This window comes from Lissotriton helveticus, chromosome 4_2 (genome assembly GCF_964261635.1).
Source record: "Lissotriton helveticus chromosome 4_2, aLisHel1.1, whole genome shotgun sequence".
Classification (NCBI taxonomy): domain Eukaryota; kingdom Metazoa; phylum Chordata; class Amphibia; order Caudata; family Salamandridae; genus Lissotriton; species Lissotriton helveticus.
This window is the reverse complement of record NC_136064.1, coordinates 92737036-92754978: the sequence shown is the minus strand read 5'-3', so window position 1 is coordinate 92754978 and position 17943 is coordinate 92737036. Positions and strand designations below refer to the sequence as shown.

The following is a 17943-nucleotide window of genomic DNA, read 5'->3' as shown; positions in this document are numbered from 1 at the left end:
TAAGGTTACTAAAACTCAAATTATTCCCATTGCGATTTCCAAGATATGTTTCTATCTAGGTTTTCTTTTTTTTTAATAATAAATAAGACTGCAGTTCACTTGGGGATCTTGATTTTCTTGGAAGCCAGTCGAGCAGCTGGAAAGCGACAAAAAATGTGAGGAAAAGAGTAGTGGGGAAGATGTGTTGTGGCTGCCTGCTGTCCATATGGCGTCGCTGGTCTTTCCTGTGAAGCTTTGTGACAACGACTTGTTAATTTATGTTAGTAGGAGCGCCCAAGCGGATTCCTTTGAAGTGTTTGAAGTCTGATGCTGGCTGCAAGCAAACCAAATGGTGTGCGATGTGCACGAGCCCACACACATGCACTGTAGGCAATCCGCCTTTGGGAGCATTTCTGAGACGCCTACTTAATATCCCGGCCAAAGCATTGCTAAAGCAATGCCTTAGACGAGATCTAAAAAGAAGGTGGGAGATTGAACCCACCTTTAGCCATTTGCATGCTTTCATTTCTAAAAGACACACGCAAAAGCCAATCCTATGTGTGGGAGGATTCAGACCTGCACAGAGTAGTTTAGAGTGCTTACAAGAAGCCTTGCACAGCAGCGCATGTGCACTGGCTAAGGCTCGACCTAAAAAGGGGCCTTCTGCTGCCCCGATGCCTCTCCTCTGCCTTAACCAGGATCGACCATAGAATTGTCCTTCATGCACCCTCCTTACGCACAGCCCTGATGGACCACACGCTTGTGAAGTCCTCTTCTGCTACTCGAAGCCCTACGCCAACCTTTCCAGATGCAGGTCTCACCTTTTTATGGCAGGAACTCAAGTGATATCTGTTGGACTTGGCCCTCTTGGCAGGGTCATCCCTGAACTTTTTGCCTTCCTCCAATACTCTCTCTGACCTGTTTTTGTTGGTTTAATGGCTCTGGGCACTTTACCACTGCTGACCAGTGCTAAAGTGCATATGCTCTCCCAATGTAAAATGTATCTGTGATTGATTTCCATGATTGGTTCATTGGATTTACTGTCAGTCCCCAGTAAAGTGCACCAGGAGTGCCAGGGCTGGTAAATGCCAATGCTGCTAGTGGGCCTGCAGCGCTGGTTGCGCCACCCACAGAAGCAGCCTTTTAAAAATGTGTCTAGGATCTGCCATTGCAGAACCTGCGTACAGTCTGGGACTGTTATGCTAGCTGGGCAAGTGCACACACTTGCCAGACTCTAAACCTTCCCTTAACTTCATATTAGTCACCCCTATGGTAGGTCCAAGGGCAGGGTGCATTGTAAGTGTAAGGTAGGACATGCTCTGATGAGTGTGGCATGTCCTAATAGTGAATTACAGCCAACTTCGTTTTTCACTATTGTAAGGCTACCTGTTCTCTTAGGCCAAGATGGGCTGCTGGAATTATTACACTCTATAATCCCAGCAGGCTAAGGGAACATGGTAGAAAATAAAGTTTAGTATGCCAGAACTCAGAATAATAAAATACTTCTTTTAGTAAAGTTTATTTTAATATCCTGTGTTTGCAAATGCTACTTTTAGAAAGTTAGCATTTGCTTGCCTAACCATTTCAGCCCGCCTCTGCTTGGATGTGTATCTGACTGTCTGGGTTATGTGAGTGACAGGGCTGGGGGATGACAGGTGGTGAATGCAAGGATTACACCTTAGTGGGAGTGCCCCTGGACTCTGAATAGGGCTGTGCTCTGCCACCACAATGCTGGCTCCGCCCCCTAGGGAGCGACTGATGACTCAGCCGGCACCTGGCCCAGGAAGGGCGAAGCACTGTCATCAAGGTGCTCCTGGCTGCCCCTGTCCACACAATGCTGGCTCCACCCCTGTGGAGCGTCTGATGTGCCTGCCCCTCACACTGAAAGCAGAAGCCAGAGTACACCCAACAAAGTACTCAGAGACTGAAATGAGTTATGCAAAGGCCCCCCTGGCCGCTCTCCCCCCGCTGAGGGAAATCGCCGTGTCACCCCACCTTTGGAGGCTCGCTACCGTGACCTGTGTGGTGCTCCCCCCAGCCCCTCCTCGAGGCCATGATCGAACTGTGCTTCCCCCGTCCCCAAGAGGGAGAGCCCCGCTCCGCCCAGCCGCTCTCCCCCCACTGAGGGAAGTCGCTGAATCACTGCCGTTGGAGGCTCGCTGGTGCACCCCCCACGCTCCCACCTGACGTCCCCACCGGACCCACCAGACCCAGAGAACAGACTCCGTGAAGTCCGGACGCCTCGGGTGCCAGCCTCGCTCCACCCAGGAGCCGCCGTGCGCCTCGCATCTGCCTTCGCCGAGACCCCCAAGAGAGGCTGATCACCGCGCACAGTGCTCACCACGGGCTAGGGGCCCGCAACATTCTTCTTTCCCCTCAAGAGCACTGTGCGCGGCGATTGCCTCGACCCTCTCCGGAGTCTCCAAAGTACTGTAGCCCAACCGCGGTACGAGCCGCCCCTCCAGCGAGGCTCGCACCGCTCTTTGTCCTGCTGCAGCCTCCCCTGTGAGCCCCGCAGCGTGTGAGTCCAGCCGCGGTACGAGCCGCCCTGCCAACGAGGCTCGCACCGCTCTTCGTCCCTTGAGCACCCCTGGTACGCCCCTTAGCCTGCGCTCCCTCCCGTGCGAGTCGCTCACAGTGGTACGACTGGTACTTAGACCCGGCCGTGCCGTACGCGTCCCACGTGAGACGAGTGAGCCTTGGCAGGCCGGGCCCGGATCACGAGCCCAAAGCGTACAGAGGCGCTAGGAAGCGCACAGAGAGCCGCGAACGGTACCACACCGCTGGGGAACCTCAGCCTACGGACCAGGTTAACCCCTGCTGCACTGAGACATTGCCTACAGACTGAAAGGAGATCACTGGAGAGCCTTTTTTTACCCCTTATAAGTACAGAAGGGATACCAACAAAGAGAACACTACCTATTTACAACTTGTGGCTTTACTAAAACGTTATCATTGGTCTTGTGATAAGTCATACCTGATGTTGGACCCGGCCTCGTGGGGTGGTCCTACCCCTCCCGCATGGCGGGCCCCGGACGACATCGGCCCTCCATCCAGCCCGGGTCGGCCTCGGGCACACCTCTGAACGCCCTCCAAACCACCAGATCCGCCACCCGGCGGCCCCCAACCACTGACAGCACCCTCGGGCCGCCCCAGCATTACCGGTCCGGTGCCCCCCCCGGACCCTCATTCCAGGCCCGACGCCATCTTGGGCCCATCACGTCACAGACACGTGGTCCCGGACCAGCCGCGGCCACGGCCCCCGCGAGCCCGCCATCGAGGCACCAAGAAGTCTCCGGGTGGTAGAGTGGCCACTCAACCAGAGACAAGGAGAGGGGAGTTTCGATGGCTCTCCAACCGTCCCCGGATGCCTGGTTTCGATCGGCCTCCGGCCTCCCTGAGCACTGGCTCCACCCCCTGCTGGGTGTCTGGACACCATCATCCCGGCCCCTCTGACCCCCAGGCGAGAGGGTCCGGACATCAAAATACTCCAGACCTATATCTGGGCCAGCCCCTGAGTAGGACGGCAGTTGTATCCCGGAGTCGAGAAGCCCTGCTGACGCTGTCGCGGCTGACCCTGAGACGAACTCCCCTTGCTGTTCTACCTGGAACCTGCTGGCGCTGCCGCGGTCCATCTTTGCTGTAACCACCTTGGAGCCTGCTGGCGCTGCCGCGGTCCATCTTTGCTGTAACCATCTTGGAGCCTGCTGGCGCTGCCGCGGTCCACACTCGCTGAACCATCTTGGAACCTGCTGGCGCTGCCGCGGTCCACACTCGCTGAACCATCTTGGAACCTGCTGGCGCTGCCGCGGTCCACACTCGCTGGACCATCTTGGAACCTGCTGGCGCTGCCGCGGTCCACACTCGCTGAGCCATCTTGGAACCTGCTGGCGCTGCCGCGGTCCACACTCGCTGAACCATCTTGGAACCTGCTGGCGCTGCCGCGGTCCACACTCGCTGAACCATCTTGGAACCTGCTGGCGCTGCCGCGGTCCACACTCGCTGAGCCATCTTGGAACCTGCTGGCGCTGCCGCGGTCCACACTCGCTGAACCATCTTGGAGCCTGCTGGCGCTGCCGCTGCCCAATCTCCCGGAACTCCCCAGCTCGAGGATTGAGAGCTGTGCGTAGAGTCTCCTTGCAACCGACCATCTATAAGACTGTCCCGCTACCTTGCCCTTTGTCACGAGACTTTCCAGATCTCGGGATCTGCTGTATATCTTGAAACGATACTTATTGCCAGATAAAGATTGAAAACTCTATCTACGTGTGGTGTATATTTGTAGTGGTGTGGTTACTTCTAAGGGGTCATCCTTCGCCCTGACTTAGAGGAGAGGGTCCCTGCTTGTCACAAGTGAATACTTGCGCCAACCAGAGACCCCCAATTCTAACAATATCCACACTCAGGAATCCTCGATGAGCCCCTCAATTTTACAAAAAATGTGTCCTAAAGCATTAGATCAAGAGGACAAGCTTTTTTCAGAGCAAACCGCAAATAGCCAACCTGCAATCTATCAGGACCCTCTCTTCTTGAGGAGGAACTTAAGATGTTTCTTGCCCCAAGGTTGCTCACTTTTGCTACTGAAGGCATCTGTCTTCCGAGCCAGTTGTACTTCATTTCCTCGTCGCCAAGAAGCTATTGTGGCACTAACTGCTCAGCTCCAACCTCAGTATGTACTGGATGCAGCTGGGCTCAATCTTCTCTTCTTTACTCTTAGCACATACATGGAACACATGTCTGTAAGATGCGAATCCCTTCCTTCATCCCACCCAACAAAGACGCAAGATCCATTTCCTCAACTTACTGAAGATGGACCACCTTTGAAGGTGGATGCTTCAATATCATCTCTGAACTCCAACTCTGCCTTAGTTCGACAGACGTCTCTGAACGGTATGAAATCCATTACAGTAATATTGAACATTTAAACAGCTATCCACCGGAGCCCATTCAGGTGCATCCCCATCCAACGAGAGCCCCAAGTCAATCCTGTTAAACTGCATCCCACCCACAGTGTAGTCAACCCTGCTGGAATACTACTGGCCCAGGTCACTCATCAGAGGAATCCTGGTTTGAGGAAATCAACTGCCCTCAGTCATCAACACTTAAGATAGTCTCGGAGAATCTGTCCCATGGCTTTGCAAGGTCAGGACTTTGCTGCACGCTGAGGCTCCTTCCTCAAACACCATCCTAGTGGAGGCGGCTTCCAGGAGATTTCCAGGCCATGGACAGCTGTCTTCGAGCAGGTACAAATGCCAGGTCTGTGAAACTGGTGGAGATGAATCTACCCTTGGGCCTGGGGTACAATCCCAGTGAGCAGACTTCCGGGATACCTTCAGAGACCTGTCAGTGGCTGTGTTGATCAGGCACAGGACAGTGGCCCAGTAGGGTGGAGGTGTTTGACAGTCCCACACCATGTGGTGGAAGGCAGCGTCTTCCAGTTAGCAGCGAGGGCAGGTGGCGTGGGCCACGGGGAATATAAGGTTAATACCCTTGGGGTCAGATACATTATTTATTTATTTATTTATTATAACACTTATAAAGCGCGCTATTACCAATCGGTGTCCTGGCGCTGAAGTGATAGTCCCTGGGGAGAAAGTTTTCAAGACCTAGAGGGAAAAGAGACATGTTTTTAGATCCCTTCTGAATGCCAGCAGATTCTCGTTCTGTTTAAGGGAAAGAGGGAGGGAATTCCATGCCACCTCTGCTCCCCTAAAGAAACTCCTTCCGCCCCAACGCACCTTCCTGATCCGGGTCGTTTTAACCAGCCCTAGACTGGCCGACCTAAGTTGTCTACCTGGTCTGTACCATTGAAAGCGGTCCTGAAGAAACTGAGGGCCAAGACCATGTAATGCCTTGAAGACTATACAGAGGGCCTTGAACAGAATCCGCTTCCGCACCGGGAGCCAGTGCAGCTTCTCCAGCTCCTTGGTGACTGAGGAAAACTTGGGCAGACCCCCAATAAGGCGGGCGGCCGCATTTTGTAGGACCTGAAGTTTGTTGAGCACCCCCTGTTGTACCTCGAGGAGGAGACTATTGCAATAGTCAATGCGTGAAAGTACAAGAGCTGTCACCACCGTCTTTCTGCTTCCCTCTGGTAGGAAGGGGAGGACCTTCCTAATAATTTTCAGGGTCCAATGTATGGAGGAGCTCAGTGCCTTGACTTGGGGTTTGAAGGAGAGTTGGCTGTCAATAATGACACCCAGATTCTTCACCTTCGAGGCCGGGCAAGGTAGTGGTCCCATATCATTAGGCCACCAGCTGGGTCCCCAAAGATTGGTATTTGACCCAAAGATGACCACCTCAGTCTTGGAGGAGTTAAGTTTTAAACAGCTTTTAGCCATCCAGGAACTGACTGCTGACATACATTCCTGAAACCTGCCAGCCACAGCCACATCTGTCCCCGGGAGCACCGAGACCACAATCTGGGTGTCGTCCGCGTAAGATGTTAGCTCGAATCCAAAGGATCTGATCACCGGGGCCAGGGATGATACATAGATGTTAAATAAAGTGGGGCTTAGGGAGGAGCCCTGCGGGACCCCCCCTGGGAGTTGGAAAGGTCTTGATTCGAACTCCCCCATTGCCACCACTTGTACCCGGTCTGTTAAAAAGGCTTTCAGGAGGTTAAGTGCTTGACCCTGGACCCCGCAGCCCTCCATTCGATCCACCAGCAAAGCATGGTGGACCGTGTCGAAGGCCGCCGATAGGTCCAAAAGGATCAGCACTGCCTGGCCACCTTCATCAAGTACCTTCCGGACCTCCTCTATGGATTTTATAAGAGCGGTCTCGGTACTGTGACCCTCCCTGAACCCATGTTGAGCTGGATCCAGGCCCTTGGAGTTACGCAGGAAAGAACAGAGCTGGGAGTTCATAATTTTCTCAACCATTTTAGCTGGTAGTGGCAACCTGGAAATTGGCCTATAGCTGTTGGGGTCTGCAATATCAAGGGAGGGTTTTTTAAGAAGTGGGTGAATTGAGGCCCGCTTCCATAGTTTAGGGAACTCCCCTCTCTCAAACATTAGATTGTAAATGCTGGCCAAGTGGTCCGCAATAGGGACTGCTGCTAGCTTTGCGATTGCGGTCGGGCAGGGGTCCTGGGGTGAGCCCGATTTAGTGGCCAACAGAAGTTTCAATACCTCATCTGTCCCGACTGGCTCAAAGGCCAAGAATTTAGCTGCCGGGGGTCCAACCGGACTATTCCCATGGGGCATCTCTAAGAGACTCTGGGCCACCAAAGGTTCAGAAGACGTAAAGATTAAATGAACTTTGCTCCGAAAAAAACTTGCTAGTGATTCGCAAAGTTCTATATTAGGTGGCACAATCACGGATTTGGGAGAAGCCAGACTAGCCACTGTCTCGAAAAGTTCCTTAGATGAGTTTTTGGCATTCTCAATACGCTCCGTGAAGTAGACACTCTTTGCTTTTCTAATATCGTCTTTGTAGGCCCTTTGACACATTTTCAGTCTCTCTTTGTCAGTCTCAGTATAATTAGCTCGCCAGAGCCGTTCTAATTTTTTGCATACTATTTTGGCCTCTCTAAGCGCATCAGTGTACCAGGGAGCCGATGGAACCAGCCTGGTGGGTCTACATCTCTTAGGAGGGGCCAACTTGTAACAGGCCCCATTAATCCACTCCGTATACTTGGCGGTGGCTGTGTCTACGTCCGCCGGCAGGGCCGGGCCGGAGGCCAGGAGCAGCTCCTCCAAAGCCGTCCCGTCGATATTTTTCCACGCCCTACACATCCTACTTGCTCTATGAAAATAGAAGAACTGAATCAGCTTAAAGCGAGCGTTCCGGGAGACCAGAGGAGAAGGGGACAGCACATTAAACCAGTCAGAAGCCGGCCCATGTCAGTCACCCACTGGTCGTGGAGGGCTCCCAAGTCACCCTTAGCCTTATCGAGGAGCACCCTGTAGAAAAGTGTGAACACGCGAGTGCAGTCAGAAGTGATGCACACTAGTTTTAGATCCTTGTGTTCCAATGGTTTCAGTTCTCCACTGGCCCAAGAGAAGCGTATGGCTGATGTGACAACACAATATAGCAGATCATGGTGCAGAGGAAGCTCATATTCGTCAGCCAAGTCCTGGAAAGTTCTCAGACACCCATTGGCATGGCAGACTTCGAGAGTGGCCATAGGAGGACAGCTCCAGTCATCGAGCCCAGTACAGTCACGCCGATGAGATGGGTGCAACAGAGTCTCTAGTGGAAATTCTTTACAAACAGGAGTTTCGACTGGGTGCGTTGAAGGGCACAGGCCCATGTGAACCTCAGGGTGGCTAGTAACAGGTGCTCCATGTGAACAAGACTACTAGGTCGCAAAGAGCACGGCGACCAGCAGGTTAGGTCGATAAGGGACAAATCTGGCATGGACAGCCAGTCCACCCCAGAGCTGGTCCTTCCAGTAAGTCGCCCACTTGAGCTGTGCCACCAGAGGATGAACCTCAAGCTCCGGGACAGCCATCCCGCCTTTGTCGCTAGGCAACCACATCTTGGCCAGCGCAATTCGACGACTCTCTGATCCCCAAAGGAGTTAGATCAGTAGATCATCCATCTCTCAAAATATAGATCTAGGAAGTAGGTCAGGTATTGTGGATAAATAATAGAAGTGCCGTAGGAGGTAGATCATCTTAGATATTGCTATCCGTCCCATCACCGATAAAGGCAGTGATAACTAAAACTGCACAGACTGGCGCAATGATGCCAGTACAGCTCTCACATTGCCCTTACATAGGGCGGCTCCAGAATGATCGACCTTGATGCTAAGGTCTCGAAACCTAAATGGTTCCCAATGAAAAGTATGACTGCGTGCCTGAGGGAATCTCGTGATACCCACCCATTCGACTTGCACCAATTCACTCGTAGTATCGATAGTGCATCGACGGTACCCAGCGCTTCATGTGCATCCTCCAAGTCTGAGAGCTCACTGTGTACGTGTAGTAGCAAGTAGTCAGCATAGAGGGAAACATATAATGGAGTGCCACCAACAAGCGGTCCTCTGTAATGGGTACCCATGCGTAGTCTGAGAGGCAGGGGTTCCAGTGTGACGCCGAACAAGACTGGGGACAATGGGCAATCCCTGCCAGGTGCTCCTCTTCACTGTACAGGGCTCGGAGATTACCAAACTGGCTTTGAGCCTGGCTGGCAGGTCTGTGTATATGTGTCCAGCAAATAAAACCCCCACCCAGTCCCCTACCCACCAGCACCACATACAGGAAATCCCACCGCAAGGAATCGAAGGCCTTCTCAATATCAATAGAGATCGCAAGGGTCTTTGGGGAGTCTGTGGGAGGAGCCAAAAGCACCCACACCAATTGGTGGATGTTAGGGAATGTATTGCGTTGTGCTATGAAGCCCGTCGGAACAAAATTAATGAGGGGCTCAACATGACCAGAATCTTGCCCAGTAGCTTATAATAGATGGTAAGAATAGACAGAGTTCTATAGGACATGGCATTATCGCTGGGCTGGTTATGTATCAAGAGAGGCACAAGCAAAGCCTCCCTTATCAGAGGGAGACATCTGGTAGTCTTGGTGGCAATGTACAATTTCGTAAGTGTGTTCTTTGCGCCAGTTCTGAGACCACCGTTTCCCTGTCAGACATTTTTCTGTGGTTGTTCCTCAACAGGCCGAAGTCCACTACCAAAGTGTCATACTATGGTCCGGCACCTCTCTTGTGGAGCTCATAGCCACTAGAATAGCATCCCTAGGTGAGGTCAGGAGAGGCCACCCCTGCCGCAGAGGGATCCTTGCACGGTTTATATGTGTGGCCCATTGTAGTGGCGTAAAGGGTGGAGGAGAGTCCAACTAATGGGTATACAGGGAACGTAGGAGCAACAACGGCTAAGGAAGGATGAAGAGGGCTCGCACCCTCTCAGGTCCTCATGTCCAAAACTATTCTCCCGCCAGGTGGGTGCATGGCACAGTGGCCGGGGATAAACAGTGAGGGATAGCGTGGGCCACCCCATCGCCAGAAGCAGTCACCAGAAATGAAGTGCAGAAGCCAGCCATCGATTTGTGAGGGGTCCCAGGTCCTAAGCTGTTGGAATGGTAGAGTGAGGTCAACGGTGTTGACACTCCCCTCAGTGGCACCTCCAGTTCCACCTCCAGCCACCTTACGCGGCTCATATTTACCTGTAGTCTCCAAACAACAAGGGCAGCGGCGGCACTCCATAGAGTCAACCCCCGTTGTGTGCAGCCTCTGAAGCAGAGGCAACAGGAATGGGCAAAATAGCTGTCTGGTGGGGTCCGGGGTCTTCTCCCTGGGTGGTGCAATGGCGCCCGTACTGACCAGTAGAATCCCCCAGGCCACTCAGCGGAGCCGGCCCATCCAGTGCAGTAGTGATCGTAGTGTCAAGCGAGGGATGGCCCAAACAGTCTATAGGTACGTGGCGGCAGCAGCATCCATAGTTCCCAGAAGGTCAATCGAGAGCCTGCCTGTGGGGCGTGGTGCCCCTCAAGACTGTAGGATCCTTTCCAGCTGTCCATTGCGGCCGACAGGGCATCCTAGATGAGAGCAGAGCCATAGACGTCGTGGGGGCTGTGAGGAATAGGCAGAATAGTCAAGGGGGGAGGTGCTGTGTGTCGGCAGTCGCACCCCCAAGGGTCAAGGGATCCGCTGAAGCCTGCCGGGAGCTGCATGAAGAGCGGGCGTGGTCTTCCGCTACGCAGCAGCTGCCATCTTGTGTGCTTCTCTGAGCCGCAGCAGCTCCACCGAAGCCTCAGAGCAGAGACGAGACCCCAGCAGTGCAACCCCTAGTCACCTGCGAGCCCCCAAAGCAGCAATAAGCCCCAGTGAACAGAGGCGCTCCAACAGTAGGCTCCTCACCGCATGGCGGTACAGCACCCTCCCATCATCCAATATCGCAAGCTTACCTGTAGAACAGGTATACATCCAATGAGCTCATTGCGTTCTATCACCTCAGGAAAGACCGGCTCGGCTGCCTCCTGGCTCCACACCAAACTGCAGAGAACATTCCAATGGGTTGCTCTGGGCGAGCAGACATACCTGTTCAACTCTACTTCCACCGGTCTCTGCTAGCAGAAGCGAGAGCCCAGTTCACCTCAATGCTACCGAAGCCAAAAGACAAAACCTAGTGAAAAGACCACCCTCTCCCGGCCGGCAGAATGCTAACTCCATGATGGCCACACTTGTGATCCCTCGTGGACAAATATAGAACCATGAATAAAGCTTTAATATCATCACTCCCAGGTGGTTATACCATCTGGCCACCATCAGCCCAACCAGAGTGCTCAACAATCATTCAAGCGCCACCAGAGCACCCAGAATGAACAATATCTACCTACTCTTACCACAAACGGAAAAATGACAGCAAGCACATACGCTGTAGAACAACCCAGTGACTACCACAGTAATGTGCAACAGCGGGTCATCACCAAAAATTACCCAAACTGTAAGGCAGCCAACCATCAACACAGCAGCTGGTTAGTGCAACACCTACTGGTCTTCAAGATAGCATCCAGAGTGTGGAGCGGGGTGCCAGGCAGTATCAAAGCACCCCAATCTGTAACAACCTATCACATCATGGTGGTGTGCAACAGGCTACCATCAAAAGAGCAGCCAGGTTTTCCAAAAACTACTGATCATACCCCAGAACACTTATGCAGCCTAATCACCACAGCACTTAAAACGTAGAACAGCCAAGCAATCATCACAGCCACCAGAATGCAACAACTGGGCAGCCTCAATAAAACCAATGTAACCAAGCCGGTGAGGCTGCGGCGAGGAGTAAATTGAATGGACATAACATACAGTTGGATGGTGTGTATGCACCGAATGTGGATCAGGGCCAGTTCTTTGACCAGATGTCCTTAGCTTTGGGAAGGTGGTGCGAGATTCCGTGGTTGTTGGGGGGAGGGGGACTTTAACAGTGTCCTAGATGTGGGGACTGACAGATTCTTTCCTCCTCTAACGGGCACGGCTGCTACGTCCAATGCTGGAGAGCTAAAGGGTTAGGCACGGGGTGGACTCTGGTTGACATTTGGAGACCTGACCACCCGGAGGAAAGGGTGTATTCTTTTTTTCTCAGCACCTTATAACCTACATGTTCGACTGGACACGTTCTTTGGGTCCCCCTGTCTTATGTTTTGAAATCGGAATATTGAGGGCGTACTCACTCTGATCATAATCCTCACTTTGTCGAGCTGGCCTGGGAGGGTGGGATCCCCGGAATCCCTGCGTGGAGGCTACAAATGGCAATGCTCGAGGACTTAACGTTTCGGGAGAAGATTGGAGAGGCTATAGGGGAATACTTCCCGCTCAATGCGGGGACTGCCTCTTCTGAATTGGTAGAGTGGGCGGCCATGAAAGTCACCCTGAGAGGGATGTGTTTGGGGTTAGGTGATGGATTGCGACAACAGGTGACATCGGACCTGCTTGATATAGAAAGACGTTTGTTGTCGCTGGAATCTGAGGCGGTGACAGAGACTGACGGACTGGTTGATTTGCCAGAAATGCGCAAAAAACATACGGAGCTACTGGACTGACAGCGCCGCCTTAACTTTGCAGTGCACTCTGCGGCAGTGCACGCTAAAGAAGTTCGTTCAGGACCCCTTCTTGCCTGGCTTATTAAACAAGAGCAGCCAGGGGGTCCGATTATGACTCTCCGCTCTTCGAGTGGAGAATTATTGCATTCACAGCTAGAAATCCATGGGGAACTGTCCGCGCATTTCAAGCGGTTGTATAAAGCTGGCCAACAGGCCCCGGAAGGGTCGATACAGCAGTTCTTGGAGGAACTTCAGATCCCAGCCTTATCGCGAGAGCAGCGGATGGAGTTAGATGCCCCGCTTACGCTGGATGAAGTTTGGGACACAGTGAGGGCTTTACCGTCTGGGAAAGTTCTTGGCCCCGACGGTTTTCCTCATGAATGTTATAAGTCATATGCGGACTCCCTGAGCCCGCAGTTACTCAAGGTATGTATGGAGGCACTCGAGACCCTTGCCCTTCCTGCCTCAATGATAGAAGCTACGCGGATTGCGCTCCCCAAGCAGGAACGGGACCCCACTTTAACAGGGCTTATCGACCCCTAGCACTCCTGAACAGAGACTATAAGATTTTAGGAGGTGTCCTGGCAGGTAGATTGGTGCCGTTGATCCCTCAAATGGTTCACCATGATCAAAATGGTTTTGTGCCAGACAATAACACGTCGCTCAATATACGACTGCTTTTCAGAATAATGCGCTGTACTACCACGGGCTGGCCAATGGCCGGCTGTGTTGTGTTAGATTTAGAGGAGGCTTTTGATACGGTGGAGTGGGCTTTCATGTTCGCTGTGCTCCGTCGTTTTGAATTTGGGCCTTACATCTTAAGCCTTATTGGACTGTTGTATGGGGCTCCTACAGTGCGGATGCGCCTGTGGACTTTCTTATCTGATTCTATACTAATAGAACGGAGGACACACCAGTGACCTCCTTCTTCTCCCTATAGAGTATTGTCTGAGATTTCATCTGAAACAACTCGCGGTGCAGGTTAGCACTGGCGAAACTGTACCTACCTCGTCGAGAGGGGATTGGCGCGGCCCAATTTTGAACATTATATTTTGGCATCTCAAATCCCATGGGTAGAGGAGTTACATTTGTCAGACTCAGCTGGACGCGAACCACCGTACACCCTGGGCAAGATTATTTCCTTTTTCCATTCTTGTAATAGATCGAACGAACCCCTCCCCTTGCTTGCCTTGATAGCGCGGAAGTGTTTTCGCCGGGCGCTGTGTCTTACTAGACAGGTCACTCCATACACACCGCTGTGCCTTTGCTGGGGATGCCAACTGTGCGAAGATGCGGTCAAAGTACGGACCTTACTGATTGGGTGGGAGCTGGTATAACCACTCTGGGGGACTTATACGGAGATGGTACACTGCGTCCATTTCTAGCTATCTCAACAGAGGATGGAATTCCCCCGGGGCAGTTTTTGAATCATGCCTCCTGGATGGCCGAGTTGCGATGGTGGGGAGATATTACACAGGAACCTCCGATGAATCTCCAAGAGAAATATATAAACATTATGGGTATGGGTCAACACTTGGTGAAGTGGTTCGCGGAGCATACTCTAATAGATCTCGCGCAGTTGAGAATTAAGTCGGAGACAGACCGGGAGAGGCCCTACTCAGAAAAAGAATGGCCTATGGTCTTGGAAAGTCCAAAACAGGTCCCCTGGAACGCTTGTTTTAGGTTAATTCAATTTTATCATTCACAGGGCTTATCTCACCCCAGATAAAATCAACCGATACTTTCATCGACACGCTACATGCTGCCCACGTTGCAAGTTGGCAAATGTCGATCTCTTACACATGCTGTGGTCCTTCCCCCCCTTTACGTACCTATTGGGAGGAGGTGCTTGAGGCATTAGTCACTTGCACGGGCAGGGAGGTGCCACGCTCATGGGAGACATGCATCACTGGCGTCTTCTCACGACATAAAAAACATAAAACGTCCACCCAGTTTCTAGCTCTCCGTTTTATTGTGGCAAAGCGATCTCCACTGCATGGAATACTATGCTATGTGGGTAACAATGGTTGATGATGACGGATGACTTATCAGATGTGCCTTCACCGAACAACTAGAGTATTGCACTGGAACAGACCAATGGTCCAAGTATTTGTATTGCTGAGTATACAGAGTCCCCTATACCTCATATCAACTGGATACATCTCCTAGTCATCAGGATGTGCACGTATTTGATAGTCGCCTTTCTTGCCTCCGTGCGGCTCTTGGTCCTCCTCACGCCCACCTTGCCAACATTTGTCTTTCCAGTGTTAGATGTTGCTTGTGTTAAAAAAAACTGTTTGACTCCATAAACAAATTGCTATGATATGGCGGAGCGAAGCCATAAGAAACAGACCTATGTACTTGATTAATATTGTATAGTTGGTACTATCATCACCATAACGTGACTAAACTGCATCAACGATGGAGGGAGGAGGTTATATGATTGATTAATATTACCTATTTTAACCGCATGCGCGCTAGCGGTGTTCCCGCTGCGCGCTGCGATTTTAAAAACCACGCGTTACGTGACGAGCTCAGCTCGTCATCAGCGTAGGGCAGGTTACGCCCATGACGAGCTCAGCTCGTCATCAGCCCCGAAGGGGTTAAAAGACGAAGGGTTTATTCAGGCCAGACCAGCTCTTATGTATTTACGAATGCTTAACAATGTCAGGGAAACTTTTAATATAGCTAGTTGTTTAACCGCAGCTGTTAGACTAAGGTCGAAAGGAAAATTAGTACCCCTGTTGGATATTGCATGAAATTTTTATTTTTATTTTCTCATCATGTGCAATTTGATTAATTAAATTCTGTCTTCAATATTCTGTGATGTATTTGACACTGTAATATCAAGGAAATACTTTTTATTGTGTACCTATATATTTTTAGTATGCTTTTATGCTTTTAATTAACCGAATAAAGTGAATTTGACTGACTGACTGATATGATTGATGGGATATGCCATTTGCCTCCAACAGTTTTGTTTCTGCTCGCTGCTGTAGTCTTGCTGTTGACTTAGGCCCTAAACTTGCTGTTTCCCTATTGGCTCTGTATGTCATTTTCTTGTGACAGTATATGGTTTCTATATTCATGTATAAAACAACAAAAACTTCAATAAACAGATCAAACAAAAAAAAGACGGTGAGGCTGCCTACTGCAACCACAGCACCCACGGAGTGCAGCACCCACTGTCTCCGGAGTCTGACACAGCTCTCTAGATATCACTCAAGCAACACACCTTCCACCAACCTACCATCACCCCAGTACTCCGGCCGTGCAACAGACGGCACCTGAGCATTGGTATCAATAACAAACCAGCTGAGGCCAAACGGGGTTACTGGAAACAAGATGTATCAAGTAAAGATAAAGAAAGGAAGAGTTCTGGTTAAATATAAGATTATTTGACGCCTCCATGTCCCAAGGACAGAAAACTCCAGCATTGGCCTTTGATTTACTGCCATTCTCTTCTGCTCAGTCTAATGGGTTGGTCCATTGATGGGAGTCAGAACTACAACTACCAGAATGCATTTGGTTGATAAATAAAAGCTATGGGGAGGATCAATGCAGCATGTTGCTCATTGAGTCATCTGGCAACCAGATGTAAAATTTTAATTCAGAAATCCCCGAAACCCTGTACGTGCCAAACTATAAACACTCATTAGCACCGACAATCACCATGATCCACTTCAATCCACATTTTCACTATGAATATGGAACTAAAAGCACAGATCAGAAAATCAGGGACATTAGTTAAGAAGCTAGCACATGAATGAGTGCCGCTCAACACATCTGGACGTCAGCGCAGTCTTCGCTACCATCCTTCTGGCCAACTGCTCAAAGGTGGTCCTTCCAATGGGATTCCTGCCGGGTCACTGGTGGATGCCACTGGTACTCGAGCACTCTTTGCCATCCACATCTGCTCACTGACCTGTATCATCTGTAATCAGAGACTTAGCCGCCATTATAGTGCCAACAACTCAGACATGCGATGAGACTCCAATCCAATCCAAATGCAAGCTCTGGATCACGGGCGCTTCTCAAAAGCACCACGGATGGTCACAAGGTTCCTGAATCTACAAGTCTGCTGATGAAAGCCACTGATGCCAAGCTTGAACCAAAGTACCAGTCCATGCACTATATTCACCCAACCCCCCCCCCACCCTGGGACAAGCCATCACAACATGTCAAACCTCTGGAACCCCCAGATTGGATCTGTATTCGGCTCCTCCTAAAACTATCTTCAACTTCTGCAAAGTCAGATTCTATTCATCCCCAAGAAGATAAACTGTTAGTAGAGGGAGGCGCAATGAACTTCCCGTTGGACCACTCACCCATGTTCTACCCCAGCCGCCAACCTGCCCATCTTGAAATCTTCAATAAGAATCCCACCAAACTGGCAGCTTGGAAGGGCAGTGCAGACCCCTACAGGGAGGTCCCTTCCCTTGAATTCACACTTCTCCTTCGAGACCCTCTGCTTTACCACGAACAAGTCACATCATTCTTGCAAATCCAGAATTGTTTGGAAGCACGCGCTAGGATTAATACAATCATTCAGAACTTTAAAAAGTACTTTAGAAGAGTTGCCAACTTTGCCAATTTGACTTGTAATATGAATTTTTCAAGCAGTTTTAATATATTTCTATGGTACATCATGAGAGCAGTTCTTTAGGCTTCCATATCACTAAGATTGTTCGTCTTGCGCCACAGTCTTTCAAGTTTTTTGCTGGAGGATTTTTCTTTACACAGTTCGGTGGTATACCAGAGAGCATGGGTTCGATACGCGATTTGTGCACAGGTTTTGGGAGGAGCAACTCCGTCAAGTGCAGAGTTTAATGTGCTTGGGTAGTCAGCTACAGCCTGATCAACTTCTGAGGCCTCCGGAACTAATGAGGACTCTGCCAAGATCTGACAGCACCGCTAGTGCTCAGACAACAAGCCTAACCAATGAAACAAAGTCTTGTCACTTTCAATTTCCAGGACTTAGACTGAAGTGGACTCCAGGTGCCTTCAGCTGTGAGACGACCCCCACGGGACCTCCAGGAAGGGATTGAACGTTCTCCTCCTACGTGCGACCCCCACGGGACCTCCAGGAAGGGATTGAACGTTCTCCTCCTACGTGCGACCCCCACGGGACCTCCAGGAAGGGACTGAACATTCTATCCCCCCCCCACGGGACCTCCAGGAAGGGATTGAACATTCTAACCCCCCCTACGCGGGACCTCTAGGAAGGGACTGAACGTTCTACCCACTGTGCGTAACCCCATAGGACCTCCAGGAAGGGATTAAACGTTCTCTCCCCCCCCCCCCTGCACCCACTACACGTGACCCCCACGGAACCTCCAGGAAGGGACTGAACGTGCTCTCCTCTCCTCCCTCTCTCCCTCCCTCCCTCCCCCCTGCCCCCCATGTGTGACCCCCACAGGGCCTCCAGGAAGGGACTGAAAGTTCTCCTCCTACACACGACCCC

The 17943-nt window shown here is 51.3% G+C and overlaps 1 protein-coding gene across 3 annotated transcripts in view; it reads right to left on the bottom strand.

Annotated features, from left to right (window-relative positions):
* Positions 1–17943, bottom strand: part of GDPD2 (glycerophosphodiester phosphodiesterase domain containing 2) — a 255543-nt gene that overhangs the window by 117416 nt on the left and 120184 nt on the right. The window lies entirely within an intron of this gene.